Source organism: Colossoma macropomum, unplaced genomic scaffold, assembly GCF_904425465.1.
Source record: "Colossoma macropomum unplaced genomic scaffold, Colossoma_macropomum, whole genome shotgun sequence".
Taxonomy (NCBI): Eukaryota; Metazoa; Chordata; class Actinopteri; order Characiformes; family Serrasalmidae; genus Colossoma; species Colossoma macropomum.
Window position 1 is genome coordinate 24,779 of NW_023495385.1, and position 16,749 is coordinate 41,527.

At 38.7% G+C, this 16,749-nt stretch overlaps 1 pseudogene; it reads left to right on the forward strand.

Annotated features, from left to right (window-relative positions):
* Positions 1-1,462: 1,462 nt before the first annotated feature.
* On the forward strand, positions 1,463-15,204 carry LOC118801958 (annotated as a pseudogene).
* The last annotated feature ends 1,545 nt before the right edge of the window (positions 15,205-16,749 follow it).

The window sequence follows — 16,749 nt, forward strand, 5'->3', positions numbered from 1 at the left end:
TCAAGAAGTGACATGTTGTGTTTGATCTTTAGATTGGCAGAAAAATGACATACTCTATAAGGCATATTCTCACATGTAAACATCCCTAGTTACATCTTTTAACCACAACTGGATCTTCTAATTCAAACATTGGCACTGAAAAAACACTGAAGGCTTGAGGCAACAGTGGATAGCAGTGGTTGCTGTGCAATGATTGAAGGGCTGATAAAATAAGGCAGAGCTTGGCAAAAAGGACTGCTAATTTGGTTGGTCATAATAAAAATACAGTGCTCACAGAAAAAAGTTTTTAATTACATTCAAAAAATTCAAAATTAATTATCTTCAAAAAGTCAGCACAATAAATATTCCTTCCTGTTCTCCAGCTTCTTTTTCGAAAAGTCCTGTTCCACCTTAAATGGTGCCAGAATGCAACTGCTATACTATTTCAGGTAGAACAGGAAAATTTGAACAAGAAGCTGGCGAATAAGAAACTGACTTCAGCCTCGTTAATCATCGTAGGTAACAAGCATATTTTCACGGTTGGCATAAAAAGTGTTTATTCATGTCTTACCTTTGATTTATATTTACTTTGCTATTTTCACAAAGCCCATTTCAGCCTTGGCAGTGAAAGAGTGCTGTAGGAACCAAATTCACTGAAAATTGACGACGATGATGGTAGAAACTGACATGCTCTACTGGACGGAATCTCACACTTAAAGGTCCTCAGTTACATCTTTTAACCCAAGCTGGAGCTTCAGATTTAAACACTGGTGCTGTTAACGAACTGAACTGAACTTGGGGGGTCTGGGAAAAGAAGGCAGAGCTTGGTGGAGAGCAGAATAATGTGATTGGATATAATATACTGACAACAGAAAACAAATCCAATTTCATTATCGCAAAAAACTGGCTTAATAAATATCCTACCCCCCATTTGATTGGGTTTTAGAAGTAATAAACAAATCTGATTTTAAAAACAAATAAATAAATACAGCGACCAATCAGAGGCCCTGAATTACTCCTTAGTTCCTTTGGGTGAACATTCCGACATCGAGGAGCCGTTTCTTTCAGTAAATTAGGACAAATAATTGAGTAGATATTATGCTGCTCTGGCTGAAAATTCTTCATTATTCTCTTGGCTTATCCCTGGACCCCCTCCTGGATCTCCAGCCTGGAACATTCCGACTTTGTCCCTTCATTATCCCCGAGACCTGTTGGATTTTGTATTCATTTAGTTTGGTTTATTTCTTAACCTGTCTTGATTTTTGACCTGCCTTTGTTTGTTTGAGTGATTCATCCACTGAAAATTCTTATCTGTGCAACCATTTTTTAAAAATAACAAGCATATGCAATTTTTGTTTGAGTTCTGTGACGCTGGGTTCGGTTTTCCTGCTGGCTGGAACCCCATATGGAGTTACTGCCCCTCTCATTCAGAGCTTTTCCAGCATGCAGTAACTCTAATGATGACTCTACTGAGCATGCGCAGAGTGAGGAACGAGGTTAGGCAGCGTTACTTCACGCTGCTCTTTATTTTGTCGAGAAGAATAAAAAAACTGGCGCGTTTCTTTCCCTCGTTAGCAGTCGTCGTATGTTCTGACAGGTCTGTGCTTTTCTGGGAATCTTCACGAAGGTAAGACCCTTCACACTTCACAGCAATAGGGGTCCTTGTTCTGCTCTTTCTGTTTTCACTTTCTGTTTCACAAGCTGGTTCTAGATTAAGTCCACCATCTTGTCTTAGCAACGTTCGCAGCAATTTATGGGAAAATAAGATAACAGTTTTTTATGTATCAAAGACAGTAAAGTTAGCTAGTTCGGTGGTGAATCCTCGCTGGAGTAGCTGATGTTGTGTTGATGTGTAGCCGCCCAGGTTGGAGATGGAGAATCTCTGGATAAAAGAGCTGGAGTAACATTTTTCCACTCAGTCACCGATTCGTCTGCTTCGTTTTCAGTGTTTTATGCAACCTAGAATGAATTACAATCACAGCTACATATGTGATTTTGTAGGTACATGGCGAATCTATCAGTGCCAAGTTCTAGAAACTCCCATTAAAAGTCCTGGTCTCACTGACATTAGCCCTGTAGAAATCCCTGCTCCAAACATCAGCAGCTTCTGCTCTGAGCAGAAGTGTTTTGGGTGTGTTGGAAGTCTGTCGAACTTTGGGAAAATGTCTCCATCTGGTGGTGAACTGTTGGCATCAACTGGCAATAAACAATACGAGCAAACGATCTAGGAATAAGTGTTCAATGCAAAATGTTATTTTTTCATCCATTTTTCAGTATCATTTATTATGTTCTGAGAAACAGTTTATCTTCATATATAATCTGGAAAGATTTCTTAATGAAGTTCATATGACTGTTCCTTCTCCCTGTATTTTTGTTGAGTCATGGAACCGAAAATCATTGAAATGGCTGCCCTGGGAAGAACCCTGTATCCTGGAATGCTGTATGACTGCCGCAGTGATTCCTTCATTCCAGGTAAAGCTTTGATGATCCTTCACATCCTACAATTCAGGAATTACTTTAAGTTTTCTTTAAAATAAGCATACTCAGTGGTTGTGTTATAATGTACTATAAAGTAACCCATAAATATTTCTCACTGCAGTTCCATGCACAAGTTGTTTTTGGCTAGTGGAACCAAGAAGCAAGAATATGCAGATATTCATTCAGTAAGAATTTTACTGATAGTCTATACAGTACTGTGCAAAAGACAACCCTTTTGTTTATTGTAATTTCCCATCAAAAAGGCCATTAAGTACAAGTTTTTCATTTTTCAGTTTCAGAAAAAGTAAGAAACCAAGTCAAGTCAAAGTTTATTTATATAGCGCTGTTTACAACAGGTGTTGTCACAAAGCAGCTTTACAGAAAAATCCGGGTCCGAGCCCCCATGAGCGTCGCCAGTGGCTACAGTCCGTTAAGAGCTTCATATATCAGTAAAAGAATTTTGTAATCAATGCGAGATTTAACTGGCAACCAGTCTAGGTTTGACAAAACCTTTATTTAACAGAAATTACACAAAAATCTCAATAACTAAATATATTGTAACATGCCGCTACTGGCTCACGTTGCCATGGGCGCAAAGTTGGTGTAGTTTTAGTGTCTGCTGTCATCTTAGAAGTCCAGTTTTGGTGTTCAACTGCATATAATCATTCTTTTGTAGTTTAGCAGGTCTTCACAGCTGTTAGGAGTCATATTTTCTCTGTATTTTTAGTAATATTTTGAACTCCAGTTTTGGCAACTCCTGTTTTTTCTCAATTATTTTATTTTTGATTATTTTCTTCCATATGTTGATCAGCTTATATCTCCTCAGAAGTACTGCCTTTAGCCATGCCAAAGAAATGTCCGAGGCAGATAAGGTTTGCTTTGGTAGTTATTTCTGTGAATGTTAGTGTCTCTTTGAAGGGGAACATAATGTGTGCGACTCTTTTGGGAGCAGCTTTTGTTGGGAGGACACACCTGTAACTCACTGGTTTTAAGATTGGAAGGATGGAAGAGTTAAAGAAGGTGCACAAGTGAAAGTTAAATACTGGTAGGTTTGATATTACACATATGCAACATTTCCTATTTTTTATCTGATGCTGAAAAATGAATAACTTGTACTTAATGGCTGTTTTGACTGGGAATTGAACAAATGAAAGACTTTACCACAATACAGCATGCTAACGACTATTAATTTTCAACCAGGATTTCAACGATGATTATAAATGTCTTTAAAATTCTATAAAATACACTGTATGACCAAAAGTAAACACCCCCTCTAATTAGTGGGTTCAGCTATTTCTGCCACACCCATTGATATCAGTTACATAAAATCAGGCACATGCAATATTAGGCCCATCAATCTCCATATATAAACATTGCCAGCTGAATGGAATAGATTGAAGAATGACTTTCATTGTGGCACTTCCAGGATGCCTCCTTTCCAACAAGTCAGTTCCTCAAATTTATGCACTGCTAAAACTTCCCTGGTCAACAACCAGTGCAAATATTGTGAATTGGAAATGTCCAGGAGCTACAGTGGCTCAGCTGTGAAGCTTTTGTCTTCAGTAACATTCTGTACCGAGTTCCAGACTGTCTCTTCAAGCAATGTCAGCACAAGAACTGTTCATCAGCAGCTTTAAGGATTGGTTTCCAAGGCAAGCAGTCAAGCACAAGCCTAAGATCAGCATGTAACCAGGAATGTAAATTAAGTGTGTTCGATTGAGGCAAATAAATGTAAATAAAAGAAAGCAATAAAAACACTCGTTGCGACATTATGAGGCTAATAAAGACAAAAAATCTGCCTTCTAACGTTTCAAGGGCAGCACAAGTAATGTTTGCTCATTTTTGATGATTTTTTTCTGTGTAGCTGATTCTAATGTCTGTTGTATGTATGCATGCAGACTGAGTATTTTTTTATCCTTGTTTTCTTTCCTTGCCTCCTTTCCTCGCATCTTAGCCCTTCCCTCTGAAGAATCGAGGCAAAGATACAAGGATAAGATAGGATAAAAGGACAGATGAATCTGTGCCAACTGTGTCAAATGAGACGTCCTTCACTCACTCATCACTTTCGCAGATCTGCAGATAATAAACTCTTATACCCTGTTAACAGCTGACTTTTCACATGGAGCTGTAGTGAACCTGTGGGGAGATGATGTTTGTTTATTTTGGCCTCATACACACTGAGGAGGAGGTTAAAGACGCAGAAATTCTTCCACAGTTGATGATTTATAGTAAGATGGTGGCTAATTTGGGGGTCACCAAGTCTCCAAAACTGTATTTAGATGTCACCTCAAAGCCAAAAAACTATTTGTAGGACATGCCAGAGGAAAGCTTTTTCTTTCATGTAAACGCAATGGGAAATGCTTGGAGTTTGGTAGGCGTTACTGGAACTTGGCTGGACTGGGCTCTGTGGTCAGTTGAGACCAAAACATCCTTTCGGCAACAAACACTCAAGAAGGGTTTGACACACAAATAAGGACAGCATAAAACACATCCCCACTGTTAAGAATGGGGGAGGATCTGTGATGTATTGAGGCTGATTACATTTTTTTTGTTTACATTTGTTTTCTTAGACTACATTTACTTCAATTACAAAATTACATTTTTTATATTTTCAGTGTAAGATTGAGCTAATTGACCACAAAGACATTTTTGCTGGCCTTTTTTCCATCTCTCTCAATCCTTCATCCAATAGGTGCTTAATCTAAGTGGTTATATCTATATCCAGATCTACTATTGTCCATCAAAACTGTTTCAGATTGAAGTGATCAGTGTGCGCATTCATTTTAAAGTCTTGGAGAATAATTTGACTGTTATACAGTCACTGATAGAACAATCATTGCCAGTCTGTCACTAATTTCAGGTGTTACTCTGTGGGATAAAGCATCATTAACTCAGGATTTGGATGTACGTCGAAAACCCAGCACAGATCTGAAATTCTCTGCTTCTGACTCTCTCAGTGAAAAGGCCAGCCTCCTAGATGTGAATGCTTCCCTTAAAGCCAGCTTTCTGGGGGACATGGTGGAGGTTGGAGGGTCAGCCAAGTACTTGCGTGATCAAAAGACCTCAGCACATCAGTCCCGGGTTACTCTGCTGTACAGACAGATAGCAAGATTCGAACAACTTACTATGACTCAGCTGGGCAACATCACCTACCCTCAGGTGTTTGAGGAGAAAACCGCCACTCATGTTGTTACAGCTGTTCTGTATGGAGCCCAGGTTTTCATGGTGTTTGATAAAACTTTCTCAGAGGATGAAGACAAACAAGAGGTCGAGGGAAATTTAAATGTAATGGTTAAGAAGATCCCTTACTTTCCATTGAGGGGGAAGGAGATCTAAAGATGAATGACAAAGAAAAGAAAATGGCCGAACATATCAGCTGTACGTTTTATGGCGACTGTGTGCTTGAGGAGAATCCTACCACATACATGGAAGCCTTGCAGCTGTACAAGAAGCTGCCATCTCTGCTGAGGCAGAGGGAGAACAGTGCTGTACCAGTGAAGGTTTGGCTCTATCCCCTTGCCCTGTTGAACAAAACAGCAGCTAAGCTGGAAAGAGAAATTGGTGCAACATTGATATCTAAAGTAGAGACTGTATTGGAGGAACTGGGAGATGTAGAGAGAAAATGCAACGACTTGGTTAAAAACAGAACAGTAAGTAGTTTCCAAGATGTGAAAGCCAGGCTGAAGAAGCTTCAGGAATCATTTGGTGAATATAAAGTGTTGTTCCAAAAAGCCCTGTGCAGGCTCCTTCCTGCTATCCGCAATGGAAAAGTAAATGAGCAGGCACTGACTGACATCCTGAGTGTTCATCACAGTTTGCCCTTCAAGGCTAACAAGCTAAAGCAGTGGCTGGATAATGTTCAGTGTGAAATAGATCTGCTGAGTTCTTACACCAGGGAACTGAGTGATGTCCCAGTAATAACAGGCCAGTTCAGCAGCATTCTGTTAAATCCCAATGTTGACACAGTAGTTTGCTTCTCTTTCACCTCTCTGAAATATGAAGACCCTTATCTGTCAGCCATAACTGAGTTCCTCAGAGTCGATGAGTTTGAAAAGCTGTCAGCAGTTCCAAAATCAAGTGACCAAGACATCCAGGCCTGGTTCACAAATCCTGAAATATCTGAGAGGATGAGAGAGAATCTTTTCCTCTTCAAAAGTTTTTCTGAGGCCAATAAAGACAAAAATAAAACCAGGTTTATCATCGCCTCAGTCTCAGGCTCCACCCATCCTGGCACCTCCATCTATCTGTATAGAAAAGGGAAAATGGTGGACAGCAGCTTTCAGCCTGTGTCCAAGCCTCCTGCTCCCAGCATTGACATTCAGGACAGGAATGTGATCCTGAAGCTCCAGAAATCCTCAACTGGAGTGACAGTGCAGTACAGAGTGGAATACAGAATAAAAGAGCCCAATGACTCAGGAGCTGGTGCTGAAGGTTGGGAATCCACAGACACTCCAGATACACAGGAAACCTTCACACTAACTGGACTGCAGCTTGCAAACCAGTACTGGATCCGCTACCGGGCGGTTAGTGATGTGGGAGTAAGTGAAGCCAGCGACTCTGTCCTCTTCTCCCTGCAAGGCAAGGTCAATGTTCCAATGGGCCTGTCATGGGTCAGTGAAGAGTTTATTACTTTTATACTTATTACAAGTCTGTTAAAATGTATTATCCACGAATGTGTCTCATTGTGGGTAAAAAAAGTAAAATGCAAAGCTAGAAAATATTACGAATGTTATGTTTTAGACAACATTTGGGGGGAAATTTGGAGAAAATATGTGATGGCTATGATATGATTTTGTTCCCTATAGAATGGGTCCACTTCTTCCCTCTATAAAGGACTATGGAATAAAATAATTACCAGCCTGGGCACCTCAAGGTGGAGTCAGTCAACCATCCAGACAGAAGTTACAGATCGAGTCAGCGGCATTGTGAGTAACATCATTTACAGTGAAGTACTCCTTTCTTTCTTTTGTTCCACTCAAGCTCCACCCTGCCCTGTTCTTGTTGGTTTTTCTTGAATCTGTCATGAACTCTCACATTTTAGACTAAATACAACTTCTGTATACATCCTGCCTCAGTTAATCAAAAAATGATTTATTAAATGCAGCTAGAAAATCAATACACAGATCAGGAATGCAAGCTGGCTTTATAGCTAACATGACTGAGTACATGTAATCTGTTAGTAGGTTCAGGTGTGTAAACTAGTGGTGCAAAATAAGGGGGAGATGAGGAGGAAAGGGGGCAGAGGAGATGTTTCCCCTCTTTTTGATGACATTTTTGAAAGTGATTTTTCCATAAAATCTCCTACACCAGTGATGTTGTATTGTTGCTGTAGACTAAAACTAGCTGTTTAAATGAAGATGCAATTGATCGCTTTTGTCGGAGTAAAACCTTTTATCTCCAAAATGGTAACTTTACAGGAGAAGGAAAAAACATACTTTACTTTTAATGTAAGTCAATGGAACCGGACTGTTTTCCCAAGTCATTTTGGACCATTTATTTTGGTCCATTTGTCATGAAATTTAATGTAAAGGGCAACAGGCATTTTCAAAGTATGTCAAAAACTGAAAAACAACAAAAATGGAGATAGAATGTTTTGTTCCGACAGCAGCGACCTGCACACTGAGCTGCATTTAGATTTTCTGGTAGGCTTAGCAGACTTGAAATGTCAGAAGGCCGTCGATCGTAAACAAATGTATCAAGCTCTTTTGCACATTATAGTTTAAATGAATAACTGATATTTATTTATTTGGAAAAAAGGATGTCTGTAAAACTTGCTTGCCATAACATTCCACACTGCAAACACTGTACGTGGGAATCACTACCTTTTACTTCTACCAGATTACTGTCTATTTACGCTCCAAAACATAAACTAAATATATATATATATATATATATATATATATATATATAATATGTGTAATGATTTTTTAGGTTCCAAACTATGTTTCTTCAGGTTTGAGAACTGTAGCAGAACTGTATACTGTTTCAATGTTTACCTCAGGCATTTAGAGGAGTTTGAGCGGGTTGAAAAGTGACTGGCTACTTATGTTCTTGTGTTTTCTTGTCTGTAGTGACCTTTGTTTCAGCTCTGTTTTGTAGTGGAAATTGATACTCCATGCTGTATCTCTCTACCTAAACGTTATCACTGACCTGATGTCATAAAATTATATTAAGCACAGAAAACTCCCTATGAGGGTGAGATCTCTGGAGAGCTGAAACCTGGAATGGCTTTGTACTTCCAAGGAGTTGTTCATCCACGTGCCAAAGAGTAAGCCTTCCTGACATTGATCACACAGAATATGCTTAAAATATGTTGATATGTTGTTGGTGTTCTTAAGAGATAATAACTGTATTCTTTTTTTCAAATCTTTTTATCCTCTTCAGGTTCATCATACATCTTAAGACTGGTCCCCTGGAAAGTGATGATGTGATGGATTTTCACTTCACTGCCAACTTATTTTACATCATGTTCTCAGCAATCCAACTCAGCCTATCAAAATCTAATTCCAGTCAAATTACAGAATATTATTTGCCAGAAGGATCAGCCTTTGATATCTTCATTGTCATTGAAGCAGAAGGCTATAAGGTTTGGTGATTAACATAACAAACAACCAAATACAAATAATATTGTAAATAAGACTTTAAACTTTTAATAATTTTTACAGGTGTATGTGAATGGTAAGAGCAAGGGCTTGCACAGTCACCGTATGCCAGTAGAGAAAGTGACTACACTTTCCATCAGTGGAGCTGTCTTCATGAACACCTTTGGTATTGTTCCAGTAAGTCTCCAGTAAGTTTCTCTAGAACGTTGGCCGAGATTTGTAAAACAACAAAGTGTAAAACTAGAAAGGGAAAGTGTCAGTAAACTTAAAGTGGGCTTGAAAAAGCCAGTTAATAGCGTTAAAACTTTAAAATGGTTACTGAGGTTGCTAGGCGGTTGTTGTGATATCCCATATGGTTGCTAAAGTGTTACTAGGTGTTGCTGTGGTATCCCAAATCGTTGCTAAGGTGTTGCTAGGCAATTGCCATGGTATCCTAGGTGGTTGCTAAGGTGTTGCTAGGCAGTTGGTATGATATCCCAGGTGGTTGCTAAAGTGTAACTAAGTGGCTACTGTGATATCTAAAGTGTTTTCTAAATTGTTGCTAGGTGGTTGCTAAAGTGTTGCTAGGTGTTGCTGTGGTATCGCAAATGGTTACTAAGGTGTTGCTAGGCAGTTGCTATGGTAGCCCAGATGGTTGCTAAAATGTTGCTAGGTGATTTCTATGGCATATGTGGTTCATAAGGTGTTGCTAGGCAGTTTCTGTGGTACCCAGGTGGTTGCTAAGGTGTTGCTAAATAGTTCCTATCGTTTCCTAGGTGGTTGCTAGGCAGTTGTTGTGTTGTCCCCGTGGTTGCTAGGTGTGTGTGTAGTGTGTTATGTGGGAGGTGTGTGTGGTACATGTGTGATGTGTGTAGAGTGTATGTGTGGTGTGTTATGTGTGGAGTGTGTAAGGTGTGTAGAGTATGTGGTGTTTGAAGTGTGTATAGTGTGTGGAGTGTGTAAGGTGTGTAGAGTATGTGGTGTTTGGAGTGTGTATAGTGTGTGGAGTGTGTATAGTGTGTCTAGAGTATGTGGTGTTTGGAGTGTGTATAGTGTGTGGAGTGTGTAAGGTGTGTAGAGTATGTGGTGTTTGGAGTGTATAAGGTGTGTAGAGTATGTGGTGTTTGGAGTGTGTATTGTGTGTGGAGTGTGTAAGGTGTGTAGAGTATGTGGTGTTTGGAGTGTGTATAGTGTGTGGAGTGTGTATAGTGTGTGTAGAGTATGTGGTGTTTGGAGTGTGTATAGTGTGTGGAGTGTGTAAGGTGTGTAGAGTATGTGGTGTTTGGAGTGTGTATAGTGTGTGGAGTGTGTATAGTGTGTGTAGAGTATGTGGTGTTTGGAGTGTGTATAGTGTGTGGAGTGTGTAAGGTGTGTAGAGTATGTGGTGTTTGAAGTGTGTATAGTGTGTGGAGTGTGTATAGTGTGTGTAGAGTATGTGGTGTTTGGAGTGTGTATAGTGTGTGGAGTGTGTAAGGTTTGTAGAGTATGTGGTGTTTGAAGTGTGTATAGTGTGTGGAGTGTGTAAGGTGCGTAGAGTATGTGGTGTTTGAAGTGTGTATAGTGTGTGGAGTGTGTACGATGTGTAGAGTGTGTAAGATGTGTAGAGTATGGGGTGTTTAGAGTGTGTATAGTGTGTGGAGTGTGTAAGATGTGTAGAGTATGGGGTGTTTGGAGTGTGTATAGTGTGTGGAGTGTGTAAGATGTGTAGAGTATGTGGTGTCTGGAGTGTGTATAGTGTGTGGAGTGTGTAAGGTGTGTAGAGTATGTGGTGTTTGGAGTGTGTATAGTGTGTGGAGTGTGTAAGGTGTGTAGAGTATGTGGTGTTTGGAGTGTGTATAGTGTGTGGAGTGTGTAAGTGTGTAGAGTAGTGTGTTGAGTGTGTATGTGTGTGGAGTGTGTATAGTGTGTAGAGTGTGTAAGATGTGTAGAGTGTGGTATTTGGAGTGTGTATAGTGTGTGGAGTGTGTAAGATGTGTAGAGTATGTGGTGTTTGGAGTGTGTATAGTGTGTGGAGTGTGTAAGGTGTGTAGAGTATGTGGTGTTTGGAGTGTGTATAGTGTGTGGAGTGTGTAAGATGTGTAGAGTATGGGGTGTTTGGAGTGTGTATAGTGTGTGGAGTGTGTAAGATGTGTAGAGTATGTGGTGTTTGGAGTGTGTATAGTGTGTGGAGTGTGTAAGGTTTGTAGAGTATGTGTAGTGTGTGGAGTGTGTATAGTGTGTGGAGTGTGTAAGATGTGTAGAGTATGTGGGTGTTTGGAGTGTGTATAGTGTGTGGAGTGTGTAAGATGTGTAGAGTATGGGGTGTTTGGAGTGTGTATAGTGTGTGGAGTGTGTCTTGTGTTTGGTGTTTGATGGTGAAATGAGGAGTGTTTAGACCTAATCAGAATGTTAGCACAATGGTTGAATATTGTGTAATGCCAAATGTACCCAAGTATGTAATGGATTTCACTTACTTTAAATTCTACCTCTGCCTTCCAACCTACAGTTAATGCACATGCGCATATTCAGTCTTTGCACCCGTTGTCTTTTATTTTGGTAATCTGTTTTTTATCACTGCACCAGAGAAGTAGCCACAGTGACAGCTGTGATTTGTGCTCTGTCCAGAACTGGAGCACATCCACTTTTGGCAAGGAACTAAGCTCAGGAACCTCAGTCTGTAAACATTCGAACATCCAGTCAGAAGTGGCATATCCAGTCTGCAGGCCTGTGAGTAACACAGCACTCGAGAAGTGGTTCAGGAGTGAAAATCCATGTAGTTTAAAAGCTTTAATGCTAGGCTCAGTATGCTGACATTAATCGTACTATAAATTAAAAACGAATGAAAGTAAATCTCATGGAAAATTAAATCTTATGAACGTATTTTTTTATGTTCTTTTTTTTTTATGCTCATATGATTGTTCTATTGTGAGTGAACTTTACACCAGACACATCGTTCAGCATATCATCCCGATAAACCTCAAGCTCATGTTACAGTGTGATCATAGTAGACTTAATGGAATAACCCTTCAGCATCACTTAGTGAATTTATCATGTTTGGTATCAGCTAACGAACACTCCACACAATGTTGTCAGTAAGTCAGAGCTGAAGTTAGATTACGACTTCAAATCATGTTAGCTGAGGTAATGGGCGTAGCATTTGTCTATTTAAGACTTTAGATCAGTGGTCACCAACCCTCCTAGACATCAACCCTCATCTCAAGTCTATTTCTACCATGTGTAAATTTCAAGCCATGTATCATCTACTTTTTCAAGTTCAAATATCAAGTAACTGTGCATTGATACTTTCAGAAAAACTCCATTCTTTGGAACGGTTTGCTGCTGAGGTTTTACTTCTTTTCACTGAAGCAATTAATAAAATATGCCATGTGGCAGGGTGCCCAAATTTTTGCATACAGTGGTACACTGTATAAAACAGTTTGAAAAGTTATTTATAAATAATGAGTTAAGAGCTCAATGAATTTGAAGTTTTAATACAGCCAGTTTACCTAATTTTATAGGTTAACATGATTCTTGTTTTTTGGAGTGTAGAATTAATGTTGCTTTTTCATTCATGTTGATTTATTATTCTGTATATATCCAATGTTTGAGCTACACAGAGTGAACCCTATATTGGCCCAATCACTGGAGGGTTGAGAGCTGGACTGATTTTGTTCTTCCAAGGTGTTGTTCCTTCAGATTCTAATGGGTATGATCTCATGATACTGGTTTAGGATTTGTGCAACAGAACTTAATCATACCATATTACATAATAAATATGAAATATATTACTTGAATATTTGACATTGCACTTACGCACAGCCATACATAGAAACATGAAAACACAGAAACAAGGTTTTCTTTTCAAATTTCATTTCTTTCTTTTTTTTTTTCAAATCTTCTTTTTTGTTGCTTGCAGGTTCTCCATAAATCTGAAGACCGGGCCAAGCGATGGTGATGATGTCGCATTCCGCTTCAACTCCCGGCAGTGCTCTGTGGTCTGTGACAGCTTCAGAAACGGGCAGTGGGAGAATCCACAAGAGACCCCAGTTGGGTCCGTTTAGTGGAGGAGGAGCCTTTGATATAATCATAGCTAGTAATCCAGACGGCTACGAGGTACAATGTTTGAAGAAGAGAAATAAGTTGATCAACAAGAAAAATAAGTAAAAGTTTATACAAAAGGTTAACTTTTATTTTCTCTTTAGATAATGGTGAATGGGCACGATTACTGTACGTTCAAGCACCGCATACCTCTGGAGGAAGTGTCTGTGCTTAACATCACTGGAGATGTGTTCATGAACACCTTCAATATCATTGAAGTAAGTCATTACCGTAACTGTTACTCATTATTTATTTAAAATAGGGCACAATTGCTGTATGTAGAATTAGCTCATTGTCAGACTGCAGTGCAATGATAGAACATGTTTTGATTTTTATCATTAGAATTAGGGCACATTTTCCTTGTTTGTTCCACACACATGCATCATCAGTTACTCTGATTCACATCTATAGCAGAGTGAACAAAAAAAAATCCCAGACTGACTAGTGTTCAGCTAACCATGTTGCAAGTGTATATTTCTTCACTTACATTCAAGCCTGAAGCCAAAGTCAGTTCAGAGTTTTAGCTGTTATCTAGCAATTAAAATCAACCAAAAAACAGACTGTAGTTTAGTAGAAGTACAGAGAGTACAGGAAGGTGAAAGTAAAGACATTTTTCTTCTTTCCCCAGGTGGACAGTGTTAATATGAAGGCCACAATTTCTGCCCATCGAGTTTGATGACGCTGATCATCTCTGCCAACGTTGATCAGAAAACCTTAAGGAGTTTTTATTTTCCATGTTGTACTCAGGTGTTGCAACATAAATTTGCTCATTGAGTTGAACTGTACTTTGAACAGTTAAAGTATTGGGTGAATTATCATTAATATTGCTGCATTTTGAGGCCATTGTCACTGTGCAGAGAAGTTACCTGATAACTTAGTGTTGCGTGAACGACAATGGATTGGGACTTTCCTTCTCCTAGCAGTGAGCTACCTGCTACTAGAAAAATGAACAAAGTACTCTAAAAAAGATCCACTTTGCTGTGGCACATCTAAAACAACATTGCTTTAGCCTAATTAATCAGCAGTGATCAGAGCATAGTGCTGACTAGCCTTCTACACTAGCTGATAACACTATTCAGAGCTAATTAAAATAAAACATATGCAGCTAAATATTAAGGAAATCCTCATAATGAAGGAAGGAGCTGAGTGGATTAAATCTAAATACAGAGGAAAATGTGTTATTGTTTTATTATTTTTCAATCCCACAATCTCACCTATGTAAGCCTACGTGTGTTTCATTTTTTATTATGGTGTGCTGTTGCATTTTTTGACTGAAATAACATTGAGTTAACGTGGGCTTCAATCTTAGGCTTCTTTGGCTTTATGTCTTATTTAAATTCTTAGAATATTTGGTGGGTTGTGTGGCTACCTCTGCATGGGGTCCTGACCTGGAAAAGTTTGGGAATCCCTGTATAGAGTTTGGATTCATTATGTGTCTATTTAGTGTTTTGCCAAATGCTAGAAGGTACACAATGCGAAACTTCCTGTATGGTTTCAAAAAATGTGTAGATTTTAGAGTAATAAATATTGTTCTATTATTTATGCACCATAATCAAATGTGTTGCTTTTCCCAGGGGTGCACTGTGCCTTTTAGTGATACTAAATTCATTTACATTTTGAAGGTTTTAGATAACCACCTTACGCTACATGTGGAAGATGAAGACTATATTCAGAATTGTCAGTGTCCTGTAAGTCTGCAGTTGCTTGTTGTAAACCCTTGTCTTCTCATCTGTGTCCTCACAAGATTAATCTAGTCTCACCATCCCTTGCATGTTCTGAACTGGCTAAATGATGTTAGACCTCTACCTCTCCTATTTAGAGTTGTGAATATGCATCTGGTGACGATCACATTCTCCTGATTACATCGTCATACTGAGCTGAATTCAAAGACCTGACTAATTTATTTTTAATTATAAGGGCTCCCTTGCACTTGGTGAAACAAAAAATACCTGCTTTCCACCTGAAGTGGCCTTTCTTATACCTAGAGGCGTCTGCTGTTGGATATTTATTTCAAAAACTGTGCAGTGGTGCAGCTCTGCATAGATTAATTTTAATATGCTGCAAAGACTCCATACACAAAGTACTGCAGATGATGGACAGTGCATAATGTATTAATTAATAAATTACTTTAATTTTATTTGGCATTTGCAATATTTTAACCTTTCTTTTACTCTTCAGCGACGTTTGCTTTGTGTCGTGTATAGTTATCCAAGAAAAGTGATGTTGTGGCAAGGACCATGTGCATGAAATGATTCACTACAGCACCACCCTGAGGCAGACCATTGCTGCAGCTCTAGTTAGTGAAAGGCCCAATGTAGGTTTGTTGTATATGAGGCACTAGATTATACATGTTATAATGCATTCAAAGCAATACGTCAATCAAAAAGGTTTTTCTTTTCCTATAAAAACTAATAAATATTTAGCAAACGTTAAAAAAGAAACATTGCTGTATAGGAAGCACTTGATTATACACAAATGATTCACAACATTGCCAGTGTTTTGTGCCTTAACTGCAATTATCAAAAATACTGCTTTTTATAAAACTAGTCTCATGTGTTCCATACGATTATTGGTCCAGCAAGAATGTCTGACATCTAAAATATCATAATTATCCAAAATAATTGATCATTTCCCAAACATACTGGAATACGGCACTTAGCCTCCAATGATCGCCACTTGTAGCTTTGTTCACGTAACATAATTGTAACATAATTGGAGACTGTTTGGTAGCTGTCAAAGAAGAACACTGAAATCAACACATTCTTTAAAAATTTACTTTTCTGACCAAAACTTGTATCTGATTGTATTAATTGCCAGTAAAGATCATTTTTAAGTATTAACCTTTGGCATTGACCACTCAAAATTTACTGAAGAAATCTGAATATACAGATTTGAAAGCAACTTTACCACAGTATATGACTAAGTGTGTTCTCAGTGAAGGATGTGTTAACTTATTTTCACTTAGTAAATCAACAACGTTAACTTATTTTCACTTAGAATTTGACCAGCGGTGCCTAATTTTTTGCATATGAATGTAAGTCATGTGGAAGGATGAGTTTTTACCCTGAATTTCCTTCCTGTGCCATGTCATATCATAAGCTCGACTGCTTTCCAGCATTTTTGTTTGTTTGTAAATGGCAGTGACTATACATACAGCTCTTTCTAAGACCTCTGACTGCTACAAGGCCTATTGCAGCTCATAAGTCTCAATATTAATGCTGTGATATTGCTGTAGAAGTAGAAGATGCAGGAAATATAGTGCTTCAAATAACTTTTATTAACCAACAGCTCAGCGCTACTGAACAGCTGTGAAGCAGGGTAGGACACCTCTAGCCAGTCCAGTCAATGGTGACCACTAAACCTACACAACCAACTCCACAGACCAGCACAGAACATCACAAAGAGCACATATACACAGTGGAGCTTGAACATTTGTGAACCCTTTGGAATTTTCTATATTTTTGCTTAAATTTGACCTAAAACTTCAGCAGATTTTCACCCAAGTCCTCTAATAGTAGATAAAGAGAACCAAATTAAACAAATGCGACAAAAATATTAGACTTGATCATTTATTTTTTGAGGAAAATGATCCAATATTACATATCTGTGAGTGGCAAAAGTATGTGAACCTTTA